The following is a 10,663-nucleotide window of genomic DNA, read 5'->3' on the forward strand; positions in this document are numbered from 1 at the left end:
TGTGTCTCCCATGTAGATGGTGAGGATTTTACCACTGCGCCACCGCTGCCTCATGCACTCTCTCCAGCAATGCTCAGGGAAAGAGGCCCATTCAAGCTCTCCTTTTAGGAATGTCCCCAGGGTGGAAATAATTGCACGAGGCTGTTAGAATATGGTGACGCTGGACGTTCAAGTGCACACACTGAACTCTGGTGAAGCACAATGAGATTAAAGCAAGCTTGTGCAGAGCTCACCTTCACAGGGAGAACACACAAATCGGGTGCTCCACCCTTGCTCAGCTGTGTTTGAGGCCAGCTGGCTTCCCACATTGCTTGAGTGAATGTTTAACCACCGCTAAATAACTAAGTCCTTGCAGCCAGTCCCTCTGAGGCCTGTCACACAGGGTTGCCCACCTGAGAAACAGCATGCTCCCACAATTCTTTGCAGGAAAGAGGAGGCATCTGGCCAAGTGCTTTCAATTTTAGGCTTGTATTTGAAACTACAGTTTGATTTCTGTCTATTTAGCATCTCCTATCCAGTCAACAGTCCTAAAGGCCTCTCATCATCACACCTCAGTTTCAGCTGTATTGAAAAACTACATCTTTGAGACCCTGAGGGCCTATGAAAGGGACGTAAGTGTATTCCACACAACTGTTAGACATGTATGTCATTGAACATACACTCTAAATTTCTGGAAGTCTACCAAAGAGCCTTCTCATAAAAAGCTCCCCTTTGTGTATATGTGTGTGTGTGTGTGTGTGTGTATACACACACACATATACATATATACATATACATACATATATATACATACATATACATATACATATACATATACATATACATATACATATACATATACATATATAGTAGTAGTAAACATGGGAGGTAGACTCATCAACATCTGTGTTATGCAGATGGCACAACCCTGCTTGCTAAAACTGAGGAGGACCTGAAGCGCTTGCTGCAGAAGGTCAAGGACTGTAGCCTTCAATATGGATTGAAGCTCAATATCAAGAAAACAAATATTCTCACCACTGGGCCAACTGGCAGCATCATAGTAGAGGGTGAAGAGATTGAGACTGTTCACAGCTTCAGTTTGCTTGTCTCCACACTCTTGGTACCAGCAGCCAAGAAATTAAAAGACATTGCACTGGAAAAGTCTGCTGTCAGAGACCTCTCCAAAGTACTGAAGAGCAATGATGTCACTCTGGAGCCTAAAGTGCATTTCATACAGGATGTTATCTTTACAATTACTTGCTATGCATTAGAGAGCTGGGCAATGACTAGGGATTATAGAAAGAGTTGTTTAAAAAAAAAAAAAAGAGTTGTTGCCTTTGACCTGCATTGTTGGAGAAGAGTATTGGACTGCTAGGAAAACAAGTTCATCCTAGAGAGGGTGAAGCCAGGCTGCTCCTTGGAGGTAAGGATTCTGAAACTCCATTTGACATACTCTGGACATATTACAAGACAGGGTCAGTCCTTGGAGAGAAACGTCCTGCTTGGGAGGGTGGAGGGACAGTGCAGGAGAGGAAGACCCTCAATGAGGTGGATTGATGCAGTCACTGGGGTAATGGGGATGGGCGTGTCCGAGACAATCAGATTGGCAAGGGATAGAGCAGGGTTTAGGGCTGTTGTACATAGGGTCGCTATGAGTCACAGGCAACTTGACGGCACACAACAACAACAACCACCACCTCATAACATCTTTCTCTCAGGTTTGTTGTGTGAGTTTCAAAATATATTCAAAACAGCTACAGCTACAGTCATGGTCCAATGGAAGAGAAAACATCCACTGTCTCTCTTGGAGGAGAAATCATTCTTGCTTACTTTTATGATTTTACCTGTGCTGTAAACCCAAGGCATGTGGTTCGAATCCATCAACTGCTCCATGGAAGAGGAATGGGCAATTTTTTCCAGTGCCTCTGAAAACCTGCTGAGGGTTCAGCTATGGGCCTGTTCTGACTCAATGGCACACGGCAACAATACAAGCACATTCCCATGACGTCTTTTTCCATGACTCTCAATGAGACAGACTGGCACCGTGACTGTAACAGCGGGCTTGGGCCTTGTGGAGTCCATGAGGGTCATGGTGCACACAGCTAAGTTCCAATCTCTTGTTCTGCGGCAGCTGTGAATCACAGCAACCCCACGGCACCCAACACAGCACGCTCGTGCAGTAAGACAGCTGCCCCGGAAGGAGAGAGTGGCAACTGGACACCAGTCACCATGGCCCTGTGATTCTACCCTGAAGAAAAAGCATCAAGTGTGTCTGACCATCTACTCCCTCCCCAGGGATGCACACCTGACAGCGCCCCCCAGAGGCATGGCTTTGTGTGAAGAAGAATGTTCCTGTGCCCACCGACATCAACAGGGGAATTCTGTGCGTGTTGGGAGAAATCTGGTCTAGTGGTAAGACACTGTACTGCAGTCCCAAAGGCACGTGGTTCGAAGCCACCAGCAGCTGCAAAGGAGAAGGATGGACAATCTCCTCCTGTGTGACTGACTGACTGCCTCTGAAGACCCACTGGAAGGCCAGCTTAATGGTACCCAACAATAACAAAGTCAACAAAGCTAAAGTCTGGATAGCATGTGATCTTACACAGATAGTTATTGTTGTTAGAGGTCATTGAATCAAGTCATAAGTACACCCTGAACCACAGATCAGAACCTCACCCTATCCTGTCCCATCTCCATGGTCTCTGACACGCTTGAGCCAATTGGTACAGTCACCGTGTCAACCCATCTCTTGTTGAGGACTGTGGCTGGCTGTGGTTTAAGAGCTTCTCATGTCCTGCAGCCAGAGATACAAAATTCCGGAGGTCAAAGTTCCGTTTTCCAGGGATGCAAACTCAACGGACAGTTTGAACTGTTGTCTTACGTCAAAGGGGGAGTGAGACCAGAAGACTGGAACGAGGCCATGCAGGTAGACAGGGCTCAGTACTGCAAATGGCCACTTTCCTGTGAGCCCTCCCTCTGCTAGAGGACAGTGGCCTTCTCGGTCGTGGAGACTCTGCAAGGACGTTCCCCCGCCCCACCCCCAGCCCAGCGTACTACCAGACCCATAGCCTGTGTGTTGTGCATCGGAGGCTAAAGACCAGAGTCAGATCTCAGTAATCTGAGAACAGAGAAGTAGAGGCAAAACCACTTGTATAGGTGAAAGACCAGTTCAACATATATGGACTGAAGGAAGTGTTGTAGATTTCAAGGCATTGACTTAGGGATGGGTACGAACAACATGAGGCTAGCTGAGAAGAGCGCACGCTCCAGTGACAGCCAGCCTTCAGCTCCAGGAACCAGACTGACAATGCAGCTGGGGAAGCTCCCTGAAGCTTCACTGTGGAGGACCCACAGCAAATGAGGTGGAGAGGAGGAAGCTGATTTGCATAACGCCAATCAGGGAAGAGGTAAGAGAGTCATGAGGTAAAGGCATGCAGTGGACTTTGTCCAGACAAGTGCTCCATTAAGCCAGCGCCATTTTCCACCAAAACCATTCATTCTTTTTTCCACTGACCTGGAATGCCTCCACTTTTGCACTTGAACATAGAGTGGCTGTTGAGAGGTGGGGTGAAGATGGAGACTGACTGCATATGGGCCCAGGGATCTGCTGAGGGTGAGGGAAAGGCACGAAAAGTGGGTGTCAAGGATGGCTGCACAGCTCTGCAAACGAACCAGCAGTCATTTAAAAGAGATGTTTTGAGTATGCGTGTTACAGTAGATAAACTACACCGGAATAAAACTCCTTTATAAATCATTTCCTCTAAGAATATTGTTGATACTCTGTAACCATTTTATCTTTTTTTTTTTTTCTGTCTTCAAGATAGCCTTTCTTGAAGGAACCAAGTGAGGCTTCTGTCCAAACTGTCACCTGGCACTTCCTTTCCACACTAGCTTCAGAGAGAGGAGGTTAGCTGCAGCGCTGAGGCGTTCTCAAAGTCTAAGGCAGTAATTTCTGCGGCACAAACACGCAGCCATTGCAAACTGCCCCTCACTGATGTCTTCCTGTTCTCAACAGGTGTGGCGAGCAGGAGCCCCATTCTTTCTGCAGATACTGCTCTCAGTAGCGACCAGTCTGCACTGAAAATGCTGAACAGAACCAGTAGCGTCACTGGAGGGATATGTAGCACACAGAGTGAGTGACGCTGTTAGAGAGGGGAGGTGAAAATGTCTGTGACATTTTTGGTCAGTTTCAGCAGAAGTTTATTTTTTTAAAAAATACACCTAGATTATAACATTATCAGCATTTTTCATAAACCCTGTTTAGAAGTACCAGTATATCTACAAGGCTAAACTTCAGTGTGTTTTATTTACCGTATGCACCTCCTCATATATTCCTTTATGCAAGAAGAAAGCAAAAGATCTCCGAAAAACAGGGAAGAAGGGCAAGATCAAAATGTAAGTCAGAAGAAATTCTGAAACGTGTTCTAGAACACAGAGAAGCTAAAGGAAGAGAAGTGACAGCTGAACAAAAGATTTCAAAAGGCAGCTCAAGAAGACCAAGTGTTAGTCAACACTGTATCGGAACAAATGAAAGAAAGAAGTGGATAAAAGGAATGTATGATTACGCATTTTTTGTATGACCACAGTGCAGACTAAGAGGTGCCTAGCAAAGTGAACTCGGGTGGGAGGAGTGCATAATTGGGGTGCATAATCATGCAACAATGATTATATTTTTAAGCAAACTGGTGGGGATATGGAGGAAAATGTGCAACAATGAATGAACGGAAATCAAAGTTTTCTATAAACATTCACTAAAATCACAATACAAATTTATAAAAAAAACACAAAAAAGGCAAAGTGTCATGAAACTTACAAAGGCAGCTAGAAAACGAAAAGAAAATATTATGTTCAGCATTTCTCAGTCTGAAAAAAATGTAAGAGAAATAAATTCATGCCTTAAGTTGTAGTGAAGGATTCTATGGGGAAATACTGAATGATTCAGTAAGTACTGAAAGTAAAAGGAATATACAGAGTCACTGTAACAACTACAACAAAAATTCACCAATGCTCAACAAGTTCAGGAAGTAGCATACTTGGAAGCAGGAGTGGCATCCACCTCCTGAACAACATGCCTCCGGAAACTCTATGACCTTTGATAAGTGTCGATAGGTGTGAGGCGCTTCAGGCCTTCTGTTCACAGGGTCACTATGAGTAGAGCTCAACACGAAGACAATCAACAAGAACAACCAGAAGCATATGATCAAGAACCAATGGCACTAAAGGAAGCAGTCCAAGATGCACTGGAGGCCACGAAAACCGAGGCGGTGGGATCTGAGAGAATCCCAGCTGAAATGTCTCAGGAGCAGATGACGCTGTGGAGCTGCTCGTGCATCAGAGCCAAGAAACCTGGAAGACTGCGGTCTGTCCAACCTAATAAAAGAGGTTCCTCTTTGCGCTCATTCCAAAATAAAATGATCCAATAAAATATGGAAATCATAGAACAATGCAATTTCTATTACATGCAAGTAAAATCTTACTGAAATTAGAGAGCATTTGGAGCGGGACAGAAGCAAAGAACTGCCAGAAATTCAATCTGGATTCAGAAGACTTGGAAAAGGGATAAGATTGCTGACATCAAGCGGATCTTCACTGCAAACAAAGCAGTTATCAGAAATATCTTGTTCTGTTTGGACAACTGTTTATAGGTATATGCAGAGGTTTTATGTGTGTACTTAACCTGTGAAATATTCTATTTAAGCAACGTGAAGCTGTATTTATAATGTCCTGTGTTTCAAATGTCTAATAAGCTTTACTAAACATTCTGTATGGTCTTCTGTGGGAGTTGGTGGAAGGTTTGTGACAAGAACCTTGTGAAGATGCTGAATGTGACTGGTGAAATGAGTCACATCTTAGGCATGAAAATATTAGAAATAGAGAGCTTTTAAATTCTCCTTACACATGATTACAAGAGACTAGAAAGCTGCTTCAGAAACAATCAGGGACATTTATGATTTTTTTAAATGATTAAAATATTTTCCTTTCAACCAGCAGAGGGCAATTCAGATCCCATCAAATTATGGTATCCACCCCCGGTGTCCAAAAGCAAAGCAAAGCAAAACAAATTCAAACCAAGGCTGAGGTGATGAATATTTATGACTGAAGATTGCTTACCTTTATCCCTGGGAAAAGCTGGCAGATTTTTTTTTAACTTCTGACCTTTCAGTTAACAGCAAAACATAACACACCATGCCGTCAGAGCCCCTTCCTTTCAGGGCAAAACTAAAAGGTAATATATAGTAGTCCAACCTTTTAATGACTGAGGGTTTGGCCAGCCGCTCCAGAAATACTGGTGAGCACGTTTGTGTTCTCATTGTGTTTAACGCTGGAGGCAGCAGGAAGCTGCTGGATCTTCCAAACATCTAATTGTTATGAGCTATGGAGTCCGAATGACTCACAGCTGATCTTCCAGCAATCTGCAAATACTCAGAGACTGAGAATACCGGAGAAGAGATTGTCCATCTTTCTCCTGGAAACAGTTATCTAGTAGACAGTTATTAGTCTGCGTGAGGTTCAGGACTCAGCTTGTTAGAAATGCAGATTTTTCCCTAACCCAGACCTGCTCAATCATAATCTTCGTTTAACAGAATCTCCTTTGAGATTCTACACCTGTGAAAGGTTTACAAATACTGTGATGATTGTTTCATAGTGAACACAGCTTCCGCGGCCCCTCTGCTGACCGTTCTGATTCTGGGTTAGTGTCTAATGAGAACTTAAAAATCTGACCTGTCCAAGTTGTCAGGTGACTCTCATCATCAGGTTAAATTCGGGAAACTCCCTTCCAGGCTCCTCCCATCTCTCACGAGTCCTGACCCATTAAGACCAGGTGCACATGAGTTGCTGGGGGAGGGGGAGGGCTTTTAGAAATAGATTTTCCAGCTCTTCCCCAAAAACCTCAGTGATAATGCGTTTTGAGCAGTGATAGAATGAATTTTCTTGTCCTCCTGTACTGGGTCACTTGAATGAAAAAGTCATTTTTAGCAAGGATGGTGAACAAAATTATTCCTACAGAGGAATGATTTGTAGCAAAGAGAAACTAAGGTTCTGTGCCTAGTGAGTCTAGGTTGGGGAGGGAGCTATATATCTGGGGTCCCTCTGAAGAACTTTATTTCCAGGTAGATCCCAAGGCTATGGACAGAACCCCCAGCAGCATTACTGCAACGCTGTGACTTCTGTACAGGCATAACCGTCACAATCAGTGGCAGTCAGGCTGGCTCCTGGTGACCCCACAAGGCAGGAATGAATCACTGAGCTCCTTGGTGAAGGCTGCTTCTTAGAAACAGATTGTCAGCCCTTTCCCACTAGTCATTCTCAACCTGGAAACTGTTTACGTCTGTTTAGTGTCATGTTGTTGTTGTGTACCGTTGACTCAGAACTGACCCACAGCTGACCCTCCAGTAGGTTTTCAGAGACAGTTAATTGCACGGGAGGAGACTGCCCATCTTGCTCCCGAGGAACCACGTGGATTCGAACCACGTGTGTTTGGGATTGCAGCAGAGCTTCTTGCCAATATGTAAATCCCCAGAAATGGGTGTGTAGAAGGTGACTCAGGAATCAATTCTACCACTGAACTGAGTGAGTAGCTTCATTCTCATTAACTCATGACCAATCCTCCCCAAGTTTTCACAGGTTGTAAACCACACAGCAGGAAATGGCCCATCGTTCCCTCATTGAGCTGCCAGTGGATTTGAACTGGTTACCTTTGGGCTGGAAATGCAATTCCCTACCCACTAGCCCATGAGAGTACTACATGCCAATCCTAATGGGAAAGTGACAGCAGCTATACTACATTTTATTTAGAAAAAGAAAAGTTTTCCAGTCATCCATGGAAAAAAAAATTGGAAGAAAACAGAACAAATTTTAAATGTTTCAGAACTTCTCAGTTTACTTTGTCCATCTAAAATCCAATTTTATAAATAAAATTTTTATTGTTGTTGTGTACCATTGAGTCAGAACCAAGCCAGAGCTGACCTTCCGGCAGGTTTTCAGAGGCAGTTAATCTAAGCATCTCTTAACTCTCAGCGTCTGGGCCTGGAATTGGTTCACGTGGTTAACCCACCATGAAACATTTCAAGTCTTTGCCAACCATCACTTACAGCTGTAAAAGGCTGCTTCCTTTGAACCTCTGATTCCTTCCTACTGCTGTAGCATCATCTCATCAAATCAGAGACCATTTAAATTAGAGACCATTTGCAGCGTAGACAGTAGCTCTTAATCTGGTTGATGAGAAGGTCTAGAAACTAAAAGGTGTCCTGAAGAGCGCACCCTGGGATACGCTCGGTTACTAGCAACATATGCTTTACAGGATTTGTGACATTCCAGGGTCTATATCTCATACTATGCAGTCTCAGGGAAATGCCGTTTGTTGGTCTTATCATTACTATAGAAAGCTCTGATGGTAAGAAGCTGCTCTGGCAACCCAAAGGCATGTGGTTCGAATCCACCAGCTGCTTCTCAGGTGACAGATGGACAATAAACATTCCTGCGATTTACTGCCTCTAACCCCCCACTGGAGAGTCAGCATTGAGCCAGCTGACTCTGGGTGAAAAATTATTCCTACAGAGGACTGATTTGTAGCAAAGAGAAACTAAGAAAACAATTCTTTTCAGGGCTTTTTCATTAAGACCCATTAGAACACGAGACAGTTGTTTCCAAGCATGCTTTACTTCTTAATGTGGTTTCATTTTAGTTCTATTCTCATTTCTAACTATTAGACTTAGAACGCAAGAGTTTTGAGTTCAACTTCCCCATCCGTGGTCTGTAGACTGCTCTTTTCTATATTTAAAGTTTTATAAAGAGGAATTGACTGTCACTCATTCCGGCAGTGTTGGGTGCGCTAAATACGTTATTTATGGTCTCCAAAGGACGCTTTCTAATAACCTGACACTGCCCCATGGGTCCACGCTTGTGACGGAACCTCTGCTCCTTCTGACCTGGGCTCATCATGAGATGCTCTGTTTGGTGCACTCTCCATCCCTGGGGACCACGGGAGCAGTATTATACGGGCCCAGTCACACCTGAACGTGCAACGTGAATTTGTCCAAATATGGTTGAAGGTCAGTATGTCTCTGTCTGGACTCTGTAATCTGTAAAGTTCACTGGCTTTCCTCTCACATCAACAACTTCCTAATATCTGAATTAAGGAGTCATCCGATGTACTCTAAATTTGTTCAAGAAAAAGACCTCTTTATAAAATTTACAGTAGATTCTTACCCTTTCCTCTCATGTGCCTTTCTCTCCCTCCCCCACCACCCCCCCACCCCCCCCTCTCTCTCTCACACACACACACACACACCCACTCACTCTCTCTCTCAGATTTCAATTGAAATATCACTGAATTATAAATTTAGGAAGAAATGGCATTTTCACTATGTGGAGTTTTCTGATCCATGAACAAGAGATTTCCTTCCTCATTTTCTTGCAAGCATATTTCATCCTTTTCTATGCGTGACTCTCATATAATTGTTACGCCATTTCCATGTGTGGGGTCTAGATGCATTTGTAAATTATACATGTTTACATTACATTTTTCTTCCTCATCAATTGTAAGTAGTACACATAAATATAGTAGATTTTAATCTTAAATCCAGAAATCCTATGAAATTCACTTATTCATTTTAGTAATTCATCTGTGGACTCTTCCATGGTTTCCACTTTGAATGACAACCCGCTCATCCGTGCATGGAGTGTTCTATGACGTCAGGATCTAGGGGGACTGGGAAGAGCCCCCAATCTCTCCCTGTTGGACCCACAGAACTGACACAACATAAAGGACTGGAGCCTGTGGGTCTGTCTTCAGCGATATTTATTTGAAACAGCAATGCTCCCATGGTAAGAGTTTATACAGTAAGCGGGAAGGTTTGCCTTTCACTCCACATGGTCCACTATCGCGGGCAGCACATCCGAAGCAGCACATAAACCTCTGAAAGAGCCTGTACAGCTAGATAAATAGAACTCTGGGTAACGAACAGGACTCCAGTGACGGATACAAAAGAAAACACGCATACGCACAGCACTGTACACACAAAATGAAGGAAGACAGGGGAAGGGTCAGAGGGAGAAGTAGAGGCTGAATCGGGGGAGGGCTCTGCATTTGCAGCCACGTATCTTAAACTGCGAAGCACAAAAATGATCTTTATTTGGTCCTCATTGAGGGCAGAATATGCACAAATGATGTTCAAAGAACACAAGGTCAATGCAGAAAGGAAAAGATGTAGTACTGATTCTTGGTCTATGAACTAGTGTGAAGATGAATTCTAGGGTTTCGTTTGCCTTGTGCCTCTGGGCCAAATGGGCTCAGGGAACATGTAATTAATAAATAAGGTGGAGGTGAAGAGAACCATACCCACTTTCATTGTTGCCTTTAGAATTGGTTCTGGCGAGAAGCCCAGGGAAGTTTTGAAATGAGATCTTTCCCCAAGTCCTCCGGAGGAAGAACTTCCTCTTTGCAGCTCCTCTCACGTGGTCATTGCTAATCAGGATCCTTGGAAAGAAAATGGGACTCCCCATTCCACGGACAGCAGGAATGCAACAACACAGGCTGCACCTCAGAAACTGGCATATACGGGGTGGGGAACACAGGTGATTGTTTTCAGAGAAGCTTCGAACCCACACTCAACACACTTGACACTTTTCTATAGCAAGAGACCACCTCATTCAAACCAGAAGAGAATTTGCTGGTGAGGGA

This window comes from Elephantulus edwardii, unplaced genomic scaffold (genome assembly GCF_000299155.1).
Source record: "Elephantulus edwardii isolate Elephantulus edwardi_28Jun2011 unplaced genomic scaffold, EleEdw1.0 scaffold00014, whole genome shotgun sequence".
In the NCBI taxonomy this organism is placed as follows: domain Eukaryota; kingdom Metazoa; phylum Chordata; class Mammalia; order Macroscelidea; family Macroscelididae; genus Elephantulus; species Elephantulus edwardii.